Consider the following 21,067-nt stretch of genomic DNA (forward strand, 5'->3'; position numbering starts at 1 on the left):
GGCTATCCTAGTGGGAAAGCCAGTGATAATCGCACTCGTTTATCACGTAGCGGGTTGCAACGCTCTCCCCTCTACAGCTTCACACAGGTGCCGGTGCAGGTAACTTCCATAACGATTTCACGCTATATGTAGCAATAACAACGTCGTGTTAGTGTACTAACGTACCCATTAGTAACTTACAATGAATTAAGACATTTTACATAATTTATTATGAAGCAAGATGAAACAGTACATGGTATTAAGGTGAGGTTTAGACCTTGCAGATTTCAAGGAACGAGACAAGCAATTATGTACACTACTGAGAAATGGCCAAGTGATGTCGAGGATTTCCAACCAGATCATACGACTGAACAACATGCTGATACATTCATCATTCATTTTGAATAGCGCAAGATTTCTAACATTGCATTTGCCCCTGAACAAGCATTCCAACAATTTAGCTCACAAATATTCTCTTTATTCTACTGGTACTGGATCTGATCGTTCCAGTAATAAAGTGTTGTGCTATTGGCAATTTTCGGGTTATTCCATACAAAATTAGACCATAAACTTGGGAGTACCGAGCTCGATAGCTGCAGTCGCTTAAGTGCGGCCAGTATCCAGTAATCGGGAGATAGTGGGTTCGAGCCCGACTGTCGGCAGCCCTGAAAATGGTTTTCCGTGGTTTCCCCTTTTCACACCAGGCAAATGCCGGGGCTATACCTTAATTAAGGCCACGGCCGCTTCCTTCCACTTCCTAGGCCTTTCCTATCCCATCGTCGCCATAAGACCTATCTGTGTCGGTGCGACGTAAAACAAATAGAAAAAAACCTTGGGAATAATGATCGAATCTATCACAGATATGTCACGAAACACTTTTTAAACTACTACTACTATTCTACTACCACACCACCACTACTACTACTACTTCTTCCGCTTCTCCCAGACTCTGGTGGACTCGTGAGTAGATACGGTCACTCATGTGGCCTTGGCCCTGTTTTACGGTCGGATGCCCTTCCTGACGTCAATCCTATGTGGAGGAATGACTCACTATTGCGTGTTTCTGTGGTGGTGGTTGTATGGTGTGTTAGTACAAACACAAAACACCTAGTCCGCGAGTAAGATGAAGTAACCAGACGTGCTGTTAATTCTCGACCCGGGCGGGAATAAAACCCGGGACCCTCTGAACGGAAGGTCTTGACGCTGACCATTCAGCTAAGGATTTGGACACAAAACGCTCACACATTTATTAATAGACCCTATTATTATTATTGTTATTATTAATTTTATTATTATGATTATTAGCCTATTATTAGCCATTTGTGTAGCGTAGTAGTTCGAGGCACTCGGCTCTAACGCTCAAGATTGTAGAATCGAATCCTGGCACAGTCATTTGTAACGTTCAAGAAATGAACCTTCTAGAACTCAGAAGTTCATTAGGTGGAAAATAACGGAACATGGTCTTAAATGTTCCGGAGTAAGCAAAGTACAAGGCGTTCGTTGAGTGCTGTGTTTAGTCTGGTTGCTATTGTCGCATGAGCGCCGAGTGGTATTGTTCTCTTAGCCTTGCTTTATATAGCTTGTGTTTTATATAATACAGCGTGAGGCAGGTCAAGATCAGGGGCAAGCCAGCAGCAGCCTGCTGGTACATGACCCTCCTCAACTGTGTACTTCGCTTGCTGGACTAGTGCTTTTCAAATGGCGGTACGCGACCTTTTCAATGGAAGTACTGTTCTGGAGTGGCTTAGGGTCGATGCTCTAGAAACTGCTAGAGAGGGAATTACAATCCAGTCTATGTCCTTAAAGACCTGCTGACCCGAACAATGAGCACCCCAGGTTTGTAAGTTCTAGTGAACTGATTCATTATTTTCTAGATAAATAAATCCACAGCCTCTTTCCAGTCATTCGACCGGGTTAGAATGGAATGAATAAAGCCCCCATCTAGCGTTGATGATAGGAATTGTGCCAGCTGCCGAAGCCTGTCGCACTCCTCTGGGGACAATTATTAATGACTAACAAATAAAATGAAATGATATTGGAGAGTGATGCTGGAATGAATGACAGGGAAAACCGGAGTACCCGGAGAAAAACCTGCCCCGCCTCCGCTTTGATTTTCTAGATAAGTTCATTTTATTTAGAGGTGAGAGTTTAAATAAAACATAATTGTCTCCAAATGGATGAAACTGTGCGTAGGAACCAGCTTTGGTGGTAGGGTCATGTTGGGATAGGTTACCAAGGAAAATTACGGAGTCGACTGGCGAGGGTAAGAGAAGCAGAGGTAGGCCAATGTGACGATGGTTAGATTCATATTATTTTAGTGATTTAACGATAAAAGATTTAAAACTAATAGGGACACATGGCTAGTTGCAAATAAAGCATTAGGAATGGGTTTCAGATTTAACATATTTAACATCTTTAAAGATGACGTAGCCTACGAACGTATATCTGAAACTTTTTATGTATGTAGCATTATCAGAAAATTAGCTTTTCCCCCTTAAGTATTAATTTTAAAAAATCCTCTCCTCCCGTAAACAACATTTCATTGTCAAGAATATCTCCGCCTTGAGCAATATTTACGTTTGTCATAACTCCAAATGTACAGTAGTGCCATTCTCTTCTTAAACAATCGAGCATTGATATCGTGATCATAGCAACGGGACCTCTAATTTTACTTGGAATTCGAACCACACGGATGTGACATTTCACTTCAAAATCCTCACATCCCTAGGCCGGGCTTCAAACCGTAGCCACCTTATTGGGAAGCCAGTGATGGTGCGACTCGCCCATCACGCCTCATTAAGTTTTAATTTCACATTACTTGGATGAACAGAACAACATATTTCTATTATTTAAAAAAAATGCTTTCAGTTTTCAAATTAAAAACAATGTTTTATCAATGACAGTATTTATTTCAATACCGCATGAAGAATAATGTTGACAAACGCGGACTATATTTTAACTGTTGTTTCGAAGGACATTGGAAAAATTATAAGAGTATGAAAATTAATTATTTATTAAGTAAGGGATTACGAATACACATAAGACTATATTCAAGTGTTCTCCCAACTGTACATAAAATTAAGTTATCCAAAATCAAGAATTTATTAACGACCAGCTGAGTATGTTGGTTATTCGAGAGTTACAGGAACGTAACAAAAATACACGTATTCAATGGACAAATGGCAACAAGCAGTTATTTCACCGAAATGTCTGTCACCATGTCTAAACCCTTGAAACCTGTTCACAATAATATGTCATCCAACTTCGTGCTGCATAACAGAAGAAAACTTTTACTACTACCACTACTAGGGTAATGAAATTCACTGTGTTGTATAGTACAGTATTCAGATAATGGGTTAGTAATATTAATTCTGCTACATCTTACAAAATTACATTGAATCCAACTTCCACAGACAACAATTCAATGTAAACCTCGTATTCATATTCATAAGTTCGCAAAGATATAATAAGATACTACCGAGTCAAAATCATAAACGAAACCAAAAGTGCAACAGTTCAGTGTAAGTGAAACAAGAACAAGAGTAAGAACAAAAACAAAAAGTCGTAATAATAATAATAATAATAATAATAATAATAATAATAATAATAATAATAATAATAATAATAATAATCTTCCTCTATGGTTAAGTGATTAGTGTGATTAGCTGCCACCCCCGGAGACTCGGGTTAGATTCCCGTCTCTGCCACGAAATTTGAAACGTGGTACAAGGGCTGGAACGGGGTCCCTCAGCCTCGGGAGGTTAACTGAATAGAGGGGCGTTCGATTCCCACCTAAGCCTCCTCGAAGTGATTTTCCGTGGTTTCCCACTTCATCTTCAGGCAAATGCCAGGATGGTACCTAACTTAAGGCCACGGGCGCTTCCTTTCCTTTTGCTCGCATATCCCTTCCAACCTTCCCATCCCCCATAAGGCCCCTCTTCAGCATAGTTGAGGCCATCTGGGTGAGGTACTGGTACTCATCCCTAGTTGTATGCTCGACCAAATGTATCACGCTCCAGGACACTGTCCTTGAGACGAAAGAAGTGGGATCCCTCGCTGAGTCAGGGGAAACATCAACTCTGGAGGGTAAGCGGAAATAATAATAATAATAATAATAATAATAATAATAATAATAATAATAATAATATATCACTGACATGGTAAATAACTTATGTTTTTTTTTGTCGTCCACTTACTATTTTCAAGGAATTCAGAGACGTCAAGATGTCGGAAATTTTATCTTTAAGGAATTATTATTGTACGTGCCGGAATTCTACCGCCACGAGGCTAATGAACTGAGTTGCGGTCGAACCCGTCACCTTCGGCTCAGAAAGCCAGCGTTCTATCATCCGAGCAACTCAGCCTGGTATGTTAAATAATTCTTCTGGGTCAAAATTCTGATATTTATAGTAATTGCAGGCATGTTAAACACAGCATTATTTAGTCAATAATAGATCTAATAATAATAATAATAATAATAATAGGGAATGGATAAGTTTAGCAAAGCGTCATTTCAAATGGAACACTGTCTCGTGGCGAGGCAGAGAGATTATGAAAATCATTCGGAAATTAAAGAAACAGGTTGTAAGCGAACTCCGGATAAACATGCATGCCTCTTATCTAACGTCCAACATGTATCTCACGATCTCCAACGGAGATTTGAATGCGAAGGAGTGAAGTGAGCCGCTTGATTCTGAAAGGAGTGCAAACAAGATATAGATAATAGTAGGCTGATTGGTGTAGCAGATGCTGAAATCCTTGTTGTGATTTCCCGTCATCAACTTGAGAAATACAATCAATGTGTCAGGAATCTCTACAATTCCTTGTTGCATAAGGAATTTGTGAAAACCGGGTGCTCTACGGGGAAGAGATGTTTACCTCACAAGTAAGCTCTATCATTGGTTGTAAACTGACTGGGAATCACCGACTATCGTGGCGAAATCACCGATCTGACTACTACTTCGATCCGCGGAATATCACTCTCAGGTTTATGCAAACTTCCCCTGAATTTCACTACGACATAACCAAGCACTGAGAAGCCAGCGACCGCTTCCATGCGTCATAAAAGTAGCATTTCCTTGAACGTGGGTATCAATGGAGGCATGTGTGTACGGGAGGTAGTACAGCTTTCTGTCCATGAAGGCCGTCTGGGTACGCCCCCTCTTTTGCAACAAGCCATTCGTCGAACTACGGACAACTCAGTGTAGCGGTTTCTTAACCAACAACCGAATACTACGAGCTGTATACTCAAGAACCGAAGAAGCTCAGGGGTTATAACCTGACCTTTGACGTCTTCCGATGGCTAATCTCTGGGGATTGTTTTCGAGTTTCCTTGCTTTCACTGGGGGTGAATTGTGAGATGACCTTCATTATAAAATTTTCAGTAGATATGTTTAAAAAGTCGTCTTTCTGCCTGTACATTTTGGAAATTGACTTGATAATTTTATTTTTATACCGTATAGGACAAATAATATTATACGTCGGGTTCAGTTTAATTTTTGTGTTTGTCTGTCTGTTACAGCATCACAGGAGAATAGATTGGTGGTTTTTGATTAAACTTAGTATTTAAGATAAGGTCGAGTAGGATGTTAGGTATAATTCGTTCAAAAAATTTCAGCAGAAAGTATGGAAACGGGGTTTATATATTCGATTTACCTCTTTTACGATTAGTTTTATAGGAAAATTGCTCAGAACAAATTTTATTTATTTATTTATTTATTTATTTATTTACCAACTTATTGATTCTGTACCTTATACCGTTTAAGTGAAAAATCAGGTAAATATCAAAGCCGGTCATGTGAAAGTTTACATCCAAGAGCCGATAACTGACTCTATGAGGAGTAAATATACAAATCATCCTTGCAACATTTAGAAACTTTTTAAGGGCTTTGTACATCTGTCTGTAGTCTATCTTTTGGGTATTGACCTGATACTTTTAAGAGCAGCAATAACGCAAGCAGATGAGTCTGCGAAGGGGCATAGAGAGCCAGGAGGAGAGTAGCCGATGTCACGACCAGTCGCTGACAACCGCATGTCCACCTACATGTCTCGGAATATCAGGAGAAAATTGAGGGGTCAACAGAATGTAATCATGCACGTGCTAAATGACTACTCCGTCAACGACTGGTACAACACGTAGTTACAAATAAATAAACGTAATTAAATCTAATAAAGACAGTAGGTGTACAGTAGGTCACGTTATTTTGTATTGAAAATTATCCTGTCGCTTCTCGTTATATCTCCTGTTTGTTTACCTTACTCCTTGGGCCTTCATTTATTCACAAGGTCTATAAACAAAGTAAATATATATAACACAACAGCCCTTCATTATGCAAAGCCAATTTGTCGCCAGCTGCCTACCCTTGAACAGTGCTGGCTGTTACGCGGTCAACGTACCGAATACTACCAACGTGGCCAACATCGCTTCCTTAATAATTCTAGCGACAAATACACACGACAATACAGACACCATTGCCTTACAGGTCATCTGACAGACTTCACCCTTACTATGTAAGAGTTGATGTTGACCGCGAAATCCCAAGTCCCTTACATCATCGACAACAGCAACAAAAATCTCACTAGAGAATAAGTTAGTTTCTTGTCCAGATTTGCTACCTCCGTCATCAGAGAGATATTCATGCTTCCTTGTGAGATTCGGTGAACTAGAAAACAGACTCCCGTGCTTCAGAAATATCCCCGAACGGAGTCAAGAATGAAACTCGGAGATGCCTGAACAGAAGCGAACAATACTAAGAAACAAGACAGGTGGTTGACCATGATTTAAAATACAATGATAAAATCCGATATCATACGGGCGATGGGCAAAATGTTCAGTGCGTATAAAAATGTTATTTTCAATAATCACCTGAATCAAACGGTGGTTTAGAACCTATTTTTAAGACAACTGTTAATCGTTAGTGGGGGCTGCCTGGCCGAGGCGGTAAAGGCGTGCTCGGTTCGCTAGGAAGGACGTGGGTTCGAATCCCCGTCAGGATGTCGTAAAATTTAAGAAACGAGATTTCCACTTCTGGATGTGCATATGGCCCTGAGGTTCACTCAGCCTACAGAAAAAATGAGTACCAGGTTAATTCCTGGGGCCAAAGGCGGCCGGGCGTAGAGCTAACCACTCTACCCCATCACGTGCCGAGGTTAACAATGGTGGAAGCCTTTAGCTTCCACTCCTCCAAGGGACTTCATGGCCTGTACGGAGGTGACTTTGCTTTGCTTTGTTAATCGTTAGTCCAGATCATGCCCTTAGGTTGCTTAAAGGAAACTTGTAAAATATTTCACAATTAGTGATTTGCATTAAGTCTTCCGCGTCCTTATATATGTACCAGGTATAGCCGGCGGTATTTACTTCTTCAGAAAGCATCGAAAGCAATTCTTGAAGATCTTTTCGTAATAATATCGCCCACACAATTTTCCTCAATCAATGAGATGATTAATGTCGAGGACTTCCCCTATACTACTTTCCTCATCAGCAAAATATTGTGCATTTTAATTTTAAACACCTTGGAATAATATTATAATTTCGTGCGAAGAACGTGGTAGGGCCTATAGCAAGAAAATGAGAAATATGAGAAATATGCTCAGTGGCGGAACGCTCTTGCACGTCACCTGATCTGTCTCATCACTCAATACAAAGGAGTACGATAAAATTGAATAATGCAGCATCGTCCTCTCGTACATGTCAGGAATGAGCTGTGCATGACGTTCATTTTCCTTTTCTTCCAGTAATTGAGGAAAATGAAATCGTAGGATGATAGGTACAGACTGAGTCGGCTACGCAGTTTGAACCACTGTCGGCAGCTCTGAAGATGGATTTAGAGGGTCTTCACATTTTCACACCAGGCAAATGCTGGAGCTGTACCATACATAAGGCCACAGTTGGTTTCATTTCAGCCCTAGACCTGTCCCATCCCATCGTCGCTATAATACCTGTCTGAGTCGGTGCGACATAAAACATAGGAAAAAGAAAAGAAAAAGATGGCAGCTGCCAGCACAAGATTTCTAACCTCTTCATTATGAACGATGAAGTTCCCCCAGAAACTCACTGTAATGACAATATTCTGAAGTCTAATACGCATCATCCAAAGACTGATGGTTCATAAATTTAACGACATAAAAAAGTACTCTTTCCAGTACGAGCACGATACTGGAGAGTATGTCAACAATAGTCCGCCTCTGTGGTGCAGTGGTTAGTGTGATTAGCTGCCACCCCCGGAGGCCCGGGTTCGATTTCCGGCTCTGCCACGAAATTTGAAAAGTGGTACGAGGGCTGGAACGGGGTCCACTCAGCCTCGGGAGGTCAACTGAGTAGAGGTGGGTTCGATTCCCACCTCAGCCATCCTCGAAGTGGTTTTCCGTGGTTTCCCACTTCTCCTCCAGGCGAATGCCGGGATGGTACCTAACTTAAGGCCACGGCCGCTTCCTTCCCTCTTCCTTGCCTATCCCTTCCAATCTTCCCATCCCTCCACAAGGCCCCTATTCAGCATAGCAGGTGAGGCCGCCTGGGCGAGGTACTGGTCATACTCCCCAGTTGTATCCCCCGACCAAGAGTCTGACGCTCCAGGACACTGCCCTTGAGGCGGTAGAGGTGGTATCCCTCGTTAAGTCCGAGGGGAAAACCGAACCTGGAGGGTAAACAGATGATGATGATGATGATGATGGTGTCAACAATTGTTACTGGATCAAGAGCTGTGTTTGCCAATGATATTGTCAGTTTTGTAGGTTCTCTATAGTTTTGTTTGGAATTAAATGCCAATGAATACATGTTATTAAAATAATTATGCTATTGTTGTTAGTTTTACGTGCCACTAACTACTTTTAACGGTTTTCAGAGATGCTGATGTGGTGGAATTTTGTCCTACAGGAATTCTTGTACGTATGAGTAAATCTACTGACACGAGGCTGATGTATTTGAGCATCTTCAAATACCACCGGACAGGATTGAACTTGCCAAGCTGGGCTTAGAAGGTCAGCACTCTACCATCGGAGCTAATCAGCCCGGCACATTATTCAACTAAACATCTACTTGTTTAGCTTCGAACAAGTGCTCGAACGGGAGCAGTTTCACTTTTAGAAGGGTACGTCGGCGGCCATTTCGTAAGAAACCTTGAATTTAAGGTTATAAGTGAATCAGAGTTAGACTGAGTCATGCATGGTAAAGTATTAGTTGAGTAAATTGAAAGGGAAACCGCTTCACTTCACCAACCTGCGGCTAATAACAGGTTATCTTACTAGTTTAAGACTGAAAGTGATAGCTGCACAAATATGAACTTCGTCCACCCACACGAACTGTATTTGTCGTGTACTGCTCATCATAACTGATTAAAGGGAGGATCGTGGAAACCAGGCTTCAAGAAAACTGGACAGCTCATCCTTGGTATTAGGGCTGAAGATCTATTGTGAATAAAACATATTATTTATACTACTCATCAGTTCGACGACCGAGAAAAGCTCGGCCAGTATGAGGTCATTTAAAGTTTGGAGAGTAGGATAATTTGTAAAAGCTCAAAGGGAGCTGTCTCATTCACAATTATGTCTCATTTTCGCTTATGTATCTTATATATTTTCTTTTCATTTTCATGGAAATAATGTTAAGATTCGTTTTAATGACCTTCTGAGAGTGCTGAAAATTTGGCTTTAGGAAAGCACAGACCCATCTCTGGAAAGATACAATGTTTACTTTCTTGTATGGTCTAGAGCAAGCTTTGGTTTTTTCATTGACCTGTCTCAGTCTCATCTTGGTTTTGACAGTATGAAAGTGGCTGAGGTATGAGTAATTCCCTCTAAAGCTAGTCCCTGTACTAAGTGGTATGCATGTTTCGCTGAAAGTATCGGTTCGTTGGCTTGGCTGACTGATAGCAAAGTCCAGTTCGGCGAGGAAAGCATCGGGAAACTACTTCACTCCTTATAGTCTCTTCAGTGACATCTAGGTTTCCTCTGCCAGCTGATGGCGGAAATTTCGGGAAATCAACCAGCTTTCGTGCTGACATCTAAAAAGCACGCTGTTGCAGATGTTCAAGCTTCTCTGGTTGGACGCTTAAATGTATTTGTCGAGTTATAAGGGGAATGTTTAAGACATAGTGATGTTATGAGAATGGATAAAGACACATTACCGGTTGTATAGCGCAGCTGGTTGTACAATAATGTCACCTCCTGTATTTAAAGATATGGAATGTAATCCTGGTGCAGTTGTTCTACACGTTAGACGGCGCAAATATGAGAAATACCAGTCAGATTTACAGGGAAATATTTTTACACCCTGACATTTGTAACAATACGGTAATAATAATGTTATTAGCTTTACGTTCCACTAACTACTTTTACAGTTTTCGGAGACGCCGAGGTGCCAGAATTTAGTCCCGCAGGAGTTTGTTACGTGCCAGTAAATCTACCGACACGAGGTCGGCGTATTTGATTACCTTCAAATACCACCGGAATGAGCCAGGATCGAACCTGCCAAGTTGGGGTCAGAAGGCCAACGCCTCGACCGCCTGAGCCACTCAGCCCGGCCTTGACATTTGTGAATAATGATGGGATGAACTAGGACACCAACGACGTTCAAGTGTCTGTACTCGCACTGCATATTGCGTACGTATATATACTTTTTTAATGGTTATCGGCCAGACGCGTGGTTTAACTGAAGGTTGTGATTTACTTCTTTAAGCACATTTCATACATCCAAACTCTACGTTCTCAGTCTGAGAGTGACTGAAGAACATTCTTTTTTGTTTAAAGAACATGTGAATTACACACGCGTTCATGAATCCTGAGAACAATTACACTACTTCATTTGAACGGATGTCCATCCCAGGATATTTCATTTAAGACTGATAAGAACCTATGTAGTGTGAATGTAGTTCTAAAGGCTTTTCATTACACCGATGAAAAATGCAGGTACCAATATAATTTAATTCAAGAACAGTTAAGAAAGGGAAACGACATAGCAGCCTCTCGGCACCAAAATCAGTTTACGTTAAGTAACTGTCTGGGAAAGGACTGAATCAACCTTCGGCTTCTGAAATCCATTCATCCGTAAAGTATGAGGCATGAAACTCCATCATAATATAGAAGCACGTCTAAACACTTTCCTTTCAGAAAATCCTTAAGAAGCTGTAAAAGGGAATTTGTTTTTCTAATGCTAAGTAACTGCACATAATCAGACGGGAGGCAGCGAAGCGCTAGACCTGGCCTCCCTTATCTAACGAGGTTGGCACACACACAGAAAAGGGTTCATGTTTACTGTAAGGGCAGCCAGCACCCAGCCCTCAGACTTGCCAAGTGGCCAGGTACACAATGACCGCGCCGCGCCTCTGTCTGCATCAGGGTGTCCCCTCTGGCAAAGAAGAAACTGAAGAACATTCCCTATAACTTATCTCAATTGAAAATGTTGTTCCGACGAAGATAATGAAACTGCAAAGAAGCGAAATGTGTTAAGAAAGAACAAATGGAAATCAAACTAACAGGATTTTGTGGCAGTAATCTTGCCTTTGAAAACGGACGAGTAACCAGCTGTGGACTTAGTGATGAGTAGGGAGCTATTGGGTTTGGGCTGGGACTATGCTCACCGGGCTGCTGGAAAAGATAACAAGGAGGGGACAGGCAGCAAGCATGCCGAAATACTGAAAGTCTAGGCCGACAACGACAACTAAACACAAGAGGAAATATCAATATTTATGTAGTGTTCAAGAAAAAATAAAGAAATCCCGAATTTTTCAAATAAAACGTTAGTTAAAGCAAAAATCTGCGCTTTAACATACAATTTACACTCGATGCTCCTTAAGACTTCTATAAATTTTTTGAGTGTTTTATGAAAGAAATATTGAACTGCTGAGTTGATGAATTGTCCATTATTGGGCTAAATATTTAAATCCAATCTGGACATCACATACATAAAAGGCGAGATATAAGAAAAAATGAGGGTTTAAAATTGTGCCTTTGATGACCAGGTGTTAGTAAGAGCAAAATTTATTCAAATTACAAAAACTGATGTTCATGCAAGCTCAAGTATTATTCAGTATGCCTGCTATCGCCTTAAACGGAATCATAAACGAAAGAAATGCTCTAAAGTCCGGAATTTCCTCTCTCTCATCTGCGATTTGTTCCTCCGGAGTAGTTTTGAGGGTTGGAGATATGTTCGTATGATACGTATCATAACAGCCAGCAAATGAATATAGTCTTACCTCTTTGAAATTTGTCAAACGTTCAAGCTTAAGTGCTGAGATATAAACGCGGCGCTCATGAGTAGTATTCTCACGGCTTGGTTCTCTCCTAATGTTAATCTCGGTATCACGTCCCAGGTTCCCATCTGTATCGAGACATCATGTCTCGCTTGAGTTTTCTTGGAAGGAGAATGCATGTAATAAGTAATTTTTGGTATCGACGACATAAGCAAGTGTAATAAAATGGCGTGGTAGATTAACGAATCCCAGACTGCTGAGTGAGATATTGAAGAACGGAGGGGACGAAGCGTTGAGCTGGAAAGAAGAGAATAGTGCTCAGAATGCAGGATCTCTGAGCTCGATAGTCACTTGATCATCTCCTTTACCGGTAACGGGGTAGTGAAGTATAAGGTTTGCACGGGTGGCTGGAAAGGGAGAGACAATCTGGGATTCTGTTTCCCCTTGGCTGCTGCATGCTACGTGAAGTGACTGGATCAATAACTCATTTGGCCCCTGTTCCTTCCTTCCTGCCTTCCTATCCACCTTGTCTACCATTCTTGTATTTATGCATTCCATCAACACTTGGCTCGAACGCTATGGCATGCGGGCTCTTTACTTATTGTACGCCCGCACTAAGCAAAGATGTACGTCTGGAGACTTCAAAGACTTCGGAGAAGGTAACTAAAGACTATGATCGATCGAAAAGGCCTTTTAGATTTACATTTTACGGAAAATAATATAAAATGTTGAAATTCCACCTATGTGTTGGGATCCCATAACATTTCTTTTCTAGACGTTTCTGAATCAGGCCATTTTCCTATTCCAAGAAGACTATTTCAATTTTATACCAAAGGGACTTAGATTTCATTATCCCTCAGGCTGGGAGGCAGAAAGTATTCGAGACTTTCACAAACTAAAGTTGAGAAATAATATTCTACAATTGTGCAATCTCTGACTTACATTACGAATATTGTGGAACGAAATAGGGAACTATTACTGCCCTATGTCTGTGGAATTTATTTTACGATACCACAAGAGAGAGAACCCTTACTGTACGAAAACTGAACTTCAGTCGATAAACTAAAAGATGTGTCACGTGAGTCGTTTAAGAACCACGTTCACCCGGCGTTCAAAGGTTTAATGCACATGATCTATTTCCTCTCAAAAGTTTGCTACACATTTGAACCTACTGGATTGATTCTTATATATATAAATACCAAATTTCTTGGAGAATTGTAATAAAAGCGATACTGGCACGGTAATTACGTCTTCGTCTTTGTCGGTGAATAGATGAATTCTTCAATTAAATACGATCTCAAATATGAGCAAGTAGACTTATTTGTAGTGGTACGGTATGCAATTTCTGTGATGTGCTTCACTTAAGAAACAAATCACTTATAGCTTATAACTTTTCCAAAATAAATACTACATTGTCTCACTGAATTATCCGTAAATCAATTGACTGTCCGCACGTTTTCACTTAATGTGACGCAAATAACAAATCGTCTAGGCTTTACTTCCAAAAGGGTCGCACTTTGCTCACTCGAGGACACGATACGGCTATTGCAGAGACGTTACACAGCCACAGCACAATAAGGTAGAGCGAACCAAAGCACTTATAATCGTCTACCTTCTACTGGCATTAAGATTAGCTTGCGTGAAGAACACTGAAAGCTGATGGTTAGAAAAAGCTCGAACACAAGGTCTTAAGGATTCTGCTGACACTGACAGCACACTGAAAACAATAATCACGCTAGACTACTGGTGTTCACTTGCTGGAGAACGTCTGACCGTGAAAATTATTGTCAGTACCTTAAGGCTACTTTCCAATAAATGTGACAGCCGGACTTGTATTTCAGTCTGTATCTGATACAAGGCGGTTGTCACTCATTTGAAATTCGCCGGTGAAATACCAACATTAATGTTTCACGGGAAGAAGGCAAGGACATGCTGAGCACTGGAAGCATGTGGCAGAGATAGTACTTACCAGGCGCGAAGCTCCGTGCGGATGAGCGGCGGTCTTGACTGAGCCGTGTTCTACGAGCGAGTGAGGAGCAACTTGCACCGGGTGTGCCCGAGAATGTGTGTGAGTCAAACGGGCAACGCACCGACCAGAAATGAACTCATGCGAGCCTGTGCAGCTCAACTTTAAATACTGCGGGCGGATGCGGCGGGAGGGAGCTGACAGTCGGGACCGACTCCCTCCCCTCTGTCTTGAGCAATTGCATCTAACCATCCCGTCCCGTCCGGGGGCGGGGGGAGGGGGTCAGGGGGGCCCCACTGCCATGCTTGCCCGCAGGGTAGAGAAGAAATGGCCAGGAATGTATGCTGAGCAGGTTACGGACCGAACAAGGCCGAGCAGATCCGAAGTCTGCGTATATTGGTTGCAACTTAATGCAGGTTGCATGTGCAATGTCTCTCCCCCGCACATTATGATACAGGCTTCCTGAGTGAAAACCGGTAGACATGCAAATCTCACAATGCCACTAATTTTTTCTATAGCTTATTAGGATTACGAGTTCCAGACTCAGATAACTAGAGTTGTACTTCGAAGTTACTTGTGATAATTTCTTGCTTCCATACAGACACATCTCAAGAAGTTGAGTGGTAGACAGAAATTATGAGTGGCATTGCACGTGTGTTATTACGCTAAGATACATGTAACAATTCCCGCCTGTCATCACATCTCCTCAGTTATTATATGTTATTAGATCTCGTAAAATGTACCCTTCTGTTTTTATTGGACAGCGGAGGTACTGGGATGAGTGAAGTGCCGGTAACTAGTATGTATATCAGAGAGCGCGAGCCTATACTTGCGCTGGAGATACGAACGATGGGTTAAGACACTACTCCACTACTCCACGCGTCAGCGAAACCAAGCTATTTTTAGTACGGCCCATAGGAGAAGGCCATCGCGCTCAGTCTATCTTTTACATGACTTCCGTCGAGTTCTTCTTTATGATCATGTTCATCCCTTTTTCATAGTTGAGGGATGTAAAGCACAATTCATTAGAGAATAGTAAATTCAATGTTTAATATTTCGATTTCATGGGATGATGAGTTACAACAGTCATTCTGAGTGTTGCCTTCTTACTCCCAGCGTAGTGAATGCCTGATACTGTATCTTAGTTGTACTACTGCATCTATTATAATAATAGTCATAATTGATTGAATATCGTAGCCATACCTTTCTAAAGAAGCTGACTTGTGCCTTACCTCATGAGCCTGCAGGTTGGTTTAATCTTCAAATGGCACCACTGACGGTTACGTGGTAATAACGGAAGTGAAAAAATCGATACTACTACTAGTTGCTGCTTCTGCTGCTGCTAATAATAATAATAATAATAATAATAATAATAATAATAATAATAATAATAATAATAATAATAATAATAATAACAATAATAACAATAACAACAACAATAATAATAATAATAATAATAATAATAATAATAATAATAATAATAATAATAATAATAATATATACCGCGCGAGTTGTCCGTGCGCTTCCAGTCGCGCAGCTGTGAGCTTGCATCCGGGAGATAGTCGGTTCGAATCCCATTGTCGGCAGCCCTGACGATGGTTTTCCGTGGTTTTCTATTTTCACGCCAAGCAAATGCTGGGGCTGCACCTTAATTAAGGCGCGGCCGCTTTCTTCCCATCGTCGCCATAAGACCTATCTGTGTCGGTACGACGTAAAGCAACGAGCAAAAAAAAAAAAAAAAAAAAAAAATATAATCCATGGTTTCCCTTTTTCACACCAGGCAAATGCTGGGGCTGTACCTTAATTAAGGCCACGGTCGTTTCCTCCCAACTCCTAGCACTTTCCTGTTCCATCGTCGCTATAAGACCTATCTGTGTCGGTGCGACGTAAAGCAACTTATGAAAAAAATCCGGTAATAGACTAGTGCAGCAGCCTCTGTAAATCAGTTCCTCCAAAGAGGGTGGGTAACCTGGACGTTAGTGTGGTGGGGAGTAGTATCATGTGTGGTGTGTGGGTTGCGAGAATCTTGGGGACTACACAAATACCCAGTCCCCGGGCTGAGGAACTTAATCGTTCATGATTGAATTCCTACGACTTGATATGGAATCGAATTCAGTTCCCCGATACCCGCAGGCCAAGACACTGAACAATCAGTGACAGAGCCCGACGGAAATAATCAAGAATGTGCCGTAATGAGGTTCATTATGCCAACATGAGGAGTGGGGGAGTTTGCTATTGCTCTCTTCATTCAGCCAGAAACCACTTCTGCAGTATGTGTGCACCAGAACATGCTACATTTTGATGCAAAAATACCGCGTTCATCAGGATGTATCAAAAGAGAACGAAATTAGTTAAGTGTCAAAAATACGTTTCCGAGGTTTAGCCTTAGCATTGTATACACTGATTTAGTAACTCATTTCTCCAGACATTAATGCAATTAATGCAATTGGCTATTTATCATTTACAGTAAATCGACGCAGAAATAACAGCATTTTAAAACACTCTATAAGTAGTATACGGTATTATCCGCCTCCGTAGCGTATTACCTGTCGTCCTCGGAGGCGCGCGTTCGATTCGCGGTACTGCCAGAGATTTAAGAATGGCAGGAAGGCTGGTAGATGGTTAAAAATCATACATGCAGCTCACCTCCATTGAGGGGGGTGGGGTGGGTATCTATAAAGAGTTGTACCACCTCGGGATGACATGAATTTAGTTTACTAAGAGTATATTTGAGCCGGCCCCACGATGTAGGGTTAGCGTGCCTATCTCTTACCCGGAGGCCCCGTGTTCAATTCCCGCCCAGGTCAGGGATTTTTATCTGGATCTGAGGGCTGGTTGAAGATTCACTCAGCCTGCGTGATTACAATTGAGGAGCTGTCTGACTGTGAGATGGCGGCCCCGATCTAGAGAGCCAAGAATAACGGCCGCGAAGATTCCTCATACTGACCATACGACACCTCATAATCTGCAGGCCTTCGGGATGGGCAGCGGTCGCTTGGTAGGCCATGGGCCTTCGGGGCTGTTGCGCCTTCGAGTTTGGTTTGGTATTAGTAGCATATTTAGGACAGATGTCGTTTGAAGATAGTTCACCAGCTTGTTAGCTCTCAACGAGATCTATTCCCTCAGGGAACACAAAGGAGTACTTTCAAGGCCACTCTCAGCCTCCTGATGAAAATGCTGATGTGATGATCATGATCTTTGTCAACAAAAAGCGGGCAAGTACAGTTGGGCCTACAGTTTTACTATGGCCAAATATCATCAAACTCCGCCCCCAAGAAGATACCTTTCGATTCGTGACACTGGTCCATAGAGTGTTCCGCTAGTGTAGATTTATTTTATTCTATTTTATGGCCCGTCCGGCTTCTTGGATGAAGTCAGATAGCTTGCTTTCTGTTCAGATGGCTCCAGGTTCGATTCCCAGTCGGGCAGAGGATTTTAACCACGTTTGGTTAATTCCTCTTGCTCGGGGGCTGGGTGTTTGTAATCTTAATACACTTATTCATTTACGCATAACATATCACTCTACTACGTCCCTCCACGTAGGTTTGGCGTAAGGAAATGTAACTGGCCGTTAAAGCTAATCTAATGCAAATCAGTGTCGACTCCAGTTAACTGGGAAAGAGAGCAGGGAAGAAGACTTTATTTCAGGCATTACAACAGCATAGACTATTTCACAGGTTTCATGTATGTAAACAGACGGCTCTGATGACCTACGGTATGTTTTCGGGAAGGGGTCCTTAACCATTACCAAGTATTGACTAATACTATGTTTATCTTTCGCCTTGAAATTGGTCTGTAATCTCTAGTACAGGGGTGAGCAAACGTTGAGTCGTGATTACAGTCATCCTCGCTGACCTTACTCTCTGGGTAGAACGCATCCACCATTTCCCCTATCATCTCCCTCCATACTACGCTTCTGCACATGTTAGGGGAATAAATATGTATGCATTGATGGGTTTACTCGCTAAACCCCTCCCCACTCGGAGCCCAGTTTCACTCTGAAATGTCTCCCGCATGCATCCTGGGTGTAGGCGTGCCGGCTCCTGTATTTTTTCAGTCCTGCGTCACATGTTGCGGGTCGGTATTTACTAGCACTGCAGGCGACTGTTAGATCCAGTTTGAGAGGGTCATCTTCGCATGAAATGGTAATTTTTAACTAAGAACCTTTGAACATTCTGAGCGTCGGAGATGGGCGTCGAGGATGAAGTTTTACTTCTTGAAGCCGCTGTACAATAGCACGAGGTGCTGCTGCGGTTCCTTAGTGTACGATATGATAATCCTTCTTCCGTCCGACGTATTCAGCAGCAACCTTAAAAAATGCAGTGAAGTAAACTTCAACACGATGAATCGGGGAGTCATTAATCGTGTCTTTGGCGAATATGATACCAAGATTCCAATGTACTGCAAAGGCAAAGTCATCTCTGAACAGGCCTTGAAGGCCCTTGGAGTGGTGGAAGGTAAAGGCTTCCATCATCCGTAACCTCGACACTTGTCCGGCTCAGCGGTGTAGGGGACAACGCGTCCTCCTGTCACCCGGCGGCCCCGCGTTCAATTCCCGGCCGGGTCAGGGGTTTGTAATTGTAAATGATTAATATCCCTGGCCTGGGGACTGGGTGTTTGTGTCGTCCTTAACGTTCCTTTCCTCACATTCGACACTTTACACTTCCGCAATTTCCACATACATGCAGGTTCATAACATATGGTGCAAGTAGGGTCAACAATTTTTTCTAGGTCGACGCCCCGAACAAATATCATTAAAAAAACCTCGACACTTGGCGGGGTAGGGTGGTTAGCTTTATGTCCGACCACCTTTGCATTCATGAATTAACCTGATACTCAGTTCTGGTGTACGTTGAGTTAGCCTCCGAAATTGGAAATCTCGTTTCGTAAATGTTTCGACTTACTGACGGGAATTGAATCCACGTCCTTCCAGGAGAACCGAGCATTTCTTTGCCACCTGGGCCAGCCAGCTCCTTCTAATGTACTTACTTTAGACCAAACTATGTACATAACTATTACAACGTTTAACTGTGTACAACATTTGGATCATGTCAACATTTTTGTCAGAATTCGGAATTGTATCCTTCTACGAGTGTATTTGAAACAGAACATGTCTTAAATGTCCACCTCTGTTGTGTAGTGGTTAGCGAGATTAGATGACACCCCTAGAGGTCCGGTTCCGATTCCCGGTTCTGCCACGAAATTTGAAAAGTGGTACGAGGGCTGGAACGAGGTTCACTCAACCTCGGGAGGTCAACTGAGTAGAGGGGGTTCGATTCCCACCTCAGCCATCCTCGAAGTGGTTTTCTGTGGTTTCCCACTTCTCCTCCAGGCAACTGCCGGAATGGAACCTAACTTAAGGCCACGGCCGCTTTCTTCCTCTTCCTTAAATATCCCTCCCAAATTTCCCATCCCCCCCATAAGGCCCTTGTTTAGCATAGCAGGTGAGGCCACCTGGGTGAGGTACTGATCCTTCTGCCCAGTTTAATACCCCGGCCCAATGTCTCACGCTCCAGGACACTGCCCTTGAGGCCGTTGAGGTGGAATCCCTCGCTGAGTCCGAGGGAATAACCAACCCTGGAAGATAAACAGATTAAGAAAGAACGTGTCTTAAATTCTGTGAGTAATATTTTAATTTCGTGTGGCCATTTCTAGCCAAGTGTAGCCCTTGTAAGGCAGACCCTCCGATGAGGGCGGGTGGCATCTGCCATGTGTAGGTAACTGCGTGTTATTGTGGTAGGGGATAGTGTTATGTGTGGTGTGTGAGTTGCAGGGATGTTGGGGACAGCACAAACACCCAGCCCCCGAGCCAGTGGAATTAACCAATGAAGGTTAAATTCCCCGACCCGACCGGAAATTGAACCCGGGACCCTGTGAACCGAATACCAGTACGCTGACCATTCAGCCAACGAGTCGAATTCTGTGAGTGGTACTTCATATATCATTAACAAGATTAACTTATTTATTTACTTATTTATTTACTCATTATAATGCTGGGTGGAGTGACTTAGGCAGTAGAGTGTGGCTTTCTGAGCCCCAGTTGGTAGGTTCGATCATGATTCAGTCTACTCTCGTAGTTACTGACATGAAAAATTCCGGCTCCTTGGCGTCTCCGAAAATCGTAAAATTTGCAGTTAATGGGACGTGAAAGGAAAAATATTATATAATAATGCAACGCTTTTTCTGAGTCCAAGTTAGTGGGTTCGATACCTGTTCAGTCCAGTTGTATTTAGAGGTGTCGAAATGCGTCTCCAAAACCCGTAGCAGTAGTTAGTTGGACATAAAACCAATATCAATGATAATAATAATAATAATAATAATAATAATAATAATAATAATAATAATAATAATAATAATGTATATAATATATAATTATAATTATAATAATAATTATTATATTATTATTAGTATTATTATTATAATTATTATTATGATTATTATTATTATGATGATGATGATGATTATTATTATTATTATTATTATTATTATTATTATTATTATTATTATTATTATTATTATTATTATTATTATTATTATTTTTTGGCATTCACGACCAAGTTTGTTACATGTCATAACAGCCATCTTCTCAGTTCTACTTATGAGCCTGAGTGAACCCCTGTCTAACTCTTATACCAGGACGAACTGGGAACCGAACTCGCGGACTTTGAATATATACAAATTAGTCATTCCTGGAGCTTTATATCAGTGGAACTCTCTCTTATTCTACATCTTTAGAATTCTTAGATATTAGATTCTTGCTGTAAATATGTAGGACTATACTTTCATTTCTAACTAATCCCGGATGTAGTATTCCTCACTTCAACTCCGAATGAATAGTCGAATGGTGCCTAACTTCTCGGCCACAGCAGCTTCTTTCCCAATCCTAGTTCAATTGAATCACACATACACAAATACAAACATACAGGTTAGCAGGAAA

The sequence above is a fragment of the Anabrus simplex genome, chromosome 2 (genome assembly GCF_040414725.1).
Source record: "Anabrus simplex isolate iqAnaSimp1 chromosome 2, ASM4041472v1, whole genome shotgun sequence".
In the NCBI taxonomy this organism is placed as follows: domain Eukaryota; kingdom Metazoa; phylum Arthropoda; class Insecta; order Orthoptera; family Tettigoniidae; genus Anabrus; species Anabrus simplex.